General features: G+C 38.8%; 1 pseudogene; it reads right to left on the bottom strand.

Annotated features, from left to right (window-relative positions):
* Positions 1-2,181: 2,181 nt before the first annotated feature.
* Positions 2,182-3,337, bottom strand: LOC115860287 (nucleophosmin-like; annotated as a pseudogene).
* Positions 3,338-3,545: the final 208 nt, after the last annotated feature.

The raw sequence follows: 3,545 nt of genomic DNA, 5'->3' as shown, positions 1-3,545 counted from the left end.
GGAGAAAAGGGAACACTCTTGCACTGCTGGTGGGAATGTGAATTGGTTCAGCCACTATGGAGAACAGTATGGAGGTTCCTTAAAAAGCTACAAATAGAACTACCATATGACCCAGCAATCCCACTACTGGGCATATACCCTGAGAAAACCAAAATTCAAAAAGAGTCATGTACCAAAATGTTCATTGCAGCTCTATTTACAATAGCCTGGAGATGGAAACAACCTAAGTGCCCATCATCGGATGAATGGATAAAGAAGATGTGGCACATATATACAATGGAATATTACTCAGCCATAAAAAGAAATGAAATTGAGCTATTTGTAATGAGGTGGATAGACCTAGAGTCTGTCATACAGAGTGAAGTTAAGTCAGAAAGAGAAAGACAAATACCGTATGCTAACACATATATATGGAATTTAAGGAAAAAAAATGTCATGAAGAACCTAGGGGTAAGGCAGGAATAAAGACGCAGACCTCCTAGAGAACGGACTTGAGGTTATGGGGAGGGGGAAGGGTGAGCTGTGACAGGGCGAGAGAGAGTCATGGACATATACACACTAACAAACGTAGTAAGGTAGATAGCTAGTTGGAAGCAGCCGCATGGCACAAGGATATTGGCTTGGTGCTTTGTGACAGCCTGGAGGGGTGGGATAGGGAGGGTGGGAGGGAGGGAGATGCAAGAGGGAAGAGATATGGGAACATATGTATATGTATACCTGATTCACTTTGTTATAAAGCAGAAACTAACACACCATTGTAAAGCAATTATACCCCAATAAAGATGTTAAAAAAAAAAAAAAAAAAAGCACTTGAGACTATGTTCAACTATTAAGATGGTAAAAATGCATCTTGGTTAACAATTCACCTATAAAGATAATTTGAGTATATTCCTTCCTGCTTTTATTTGGCTTTCATTATGTAGCATATATATTATACATAATATATATACATAATAAGTGAGGTTGGGAAAGGAAATTCAACGAAAAATTCATCAAGCATTTTGGGGGATAGAACATTTTACTATAAAATATTGAAAAAAATACTTGAAAGCTTTCATAAAAAATGGTACCTAGTTTTTTCTTCTCTGTGTTTACCACAATGGCTTAGTATAGAAACCACAAGGGCTTATCTAAGCTGAGCATGGTGAAAGAAATGCCATGACTAGCAACTTGTCTTCTCCCTTGCATTCTCCATATTCCATCAAAGGATAACCTGACATAACACACACACAACAGCCCCACCACATGCCTGCTGTGTATGAATGTTTGTGTATATATATATATATATATATGTATATACATATATATATATATATATATATGACAGTTTTTCATACCACTTGAAAAATATTTCCAGTTTTACTTCAGGATCAATAACTTACTTTAAAACTTGTTTTAAAACTACCCCACTTATTAAAAAGCCCGAAGTTTGAATCTAAACAGCCCAGTGGTCTTATGTTAATACGGATTCACCCAAATTTTAACTATCTGTGTCAAATGGACATCCCAAAGTCTATTCACAATGGATTATCCAGACTGGCTCTTTATAGTAGGAGTTTTTAACTTAGACTTTTGTAAAAGTCCATAAATTGCTCTAACACTGTATATAAAATGTTATATATGTGCAAATCTTTCTGAGAGGCAATCCATAGCTTTCACCAAATTCTCAGATGCTGGCAATCTAGATGAGTTGAGAAGTCAAAACTACATAAGAACCATTTACTCCTAGATTCAAAGAGTAAGGAAAGTTTCATTTATTAAATCTAGGTGTTAGACACATAGGACTTGTATTTTCTCTAGTTGTCTGTTCAAAATAGTTCATAAGCAAGTTTCTACAGAATGAATTTCTTAAAGACAAAGGCAATACATCAAATTTTCTTTAAATCAAAGCCTATCAGTGTTTCAGGGTAAGAGCTTTGTTTGTTTGTTTTACTGTATTAAAATACTGAGTTTATTTCACATGTATATTTTTGCCTCCACACCATTTCCATTTGTCTGACCACCACTAATACTATGTCCTATCATAACATTCCATACATACTTAAAACCAAGCAAAGGGTGGAGTTCCATCTTTAAAAACTAAACAGGTATTTTGGACAATGCATTCTTGGCAATGGAACCTGGATAACATTTATCAGACATGGTAGGGAAAGTTCTCACTCCGTATTATAAAAAGGACAGCCAGATATCAACTGTTACAGAAATGAAATAAGACAGAAAATTTTAACAAACTGTTTAAACTATTTTCTTAAAGAGACTTCCTCCACTGCCAGAGATCTTGAATAGCCTCCTGGTCAGTCATCCAGAAACAATTCTTCACATAATTGATGAATTTGGCTTCCACTTTGGGAAGGGAACCACCTTTTTCTATACTTGCTTGCATTTTTGATTTAATGTCTTCTACAGAGCTCGGTCCTTTTGGTGCTTTAGGAGTTTTTTCCTGTTTTTTTGAAGGATTCTTGACCTTTTGATCTTGGTGTTGATGGTTTGGAGTCTTTTCCATTCTGGTTTGGTTGGCTGGAGTATCTCGTACAGATTTCTTTTTTTTTTTTTTTTTTTTTTGGCGGTACGTGGGCCTCTCACTGCTGTGGCCTCTCCCGTCTCGGAGCACAGGCTCCGGACGCGCAGGCTCAGCGGCTATGGCCCACGGGCCCAGCCGCTCCGCAGCATGTGGGATCCTCCCAGACCGGGGCACGAACCCGCGTCCCCTGCATTGGCAGGCGGACTCTCAACCACTGCGCCACCAGGGAAGCCCTCGTACAGATTTCTTTACTGTAGCTTTTTCTTCAGCTTCCTTATCATCAAAGTCATCATCATCATCATCTTCGTCATCATCTTCATCATCATCGTCATCTTAATCAGCAGCAAGTTTTACTTTTTTCTGTGGAAACTTTCTACCACTTCCAGGGGCAGAACGCTTTCCAGATATACTTAGGAGTTTCACATCCTCCTCCTCTTCATCTTCTGATTCTACATCTTCCTCCATAGCTACTAAGTGCTGTCCACTAATATTCACAGGCCCTGAACCATACTTCAACTCTAAGACCAAAGGTGATGTTATTTCAAAGCCCCCAAGGGAAAAAAATTGGCTGCACATTTTCAAAGTTGCTAGTGTTACTTTAATTGGACTGCTTTCATAATTCACCACCTCTGCTTCGACAACGTGCAATTCATCCTTTGCGCCAGCCCCTAAACCGACCGTTCTTAAAGATAACTGGTGCTCACTTTCATCATTATCCACCTTAAAGTGATAATCTTTGTTGGCCTTTAGTTCACAACTGAAAAGATAGTTCTGGGGCCTCAGGGACCTCATGTCCATGTCCATCGAATCCTCCATGGGTTGGTGGCACGCACTTAGGTGGAAGAGAAGGTGGACGGAGATAAAAGACTACTGTTTCAGGGAACATTTGCGGCAGGACGGAATCACACCAGGGTGAGGAGCTGTTTATTATGTAGAGTTAATTAGACAGGCAGACAGACGCAAGTGCAAAAGATTTGTACTAAATTAAGTCCTGATCTGTATGTTAACCCCTTAAGAAAACAAA

The sequence above is a fragment of the Globicephala melas genome, chromosome 3, assembly GCF_963455315.2.
Source record: "Globicephala melas chromosome 3, mGloMel1.2, whole genome shotgun sequence".
In the NCBI taxonomy this organism is placed as follows: Eukaryota; Metazoa; Chordata; class Mammalia; order Artiodactyla; family Delphinidae; genus Globicephala; species Globicephala melas.
This window is presented reverse-complemented; position numbering and strand designations above follow the sequence as displayed.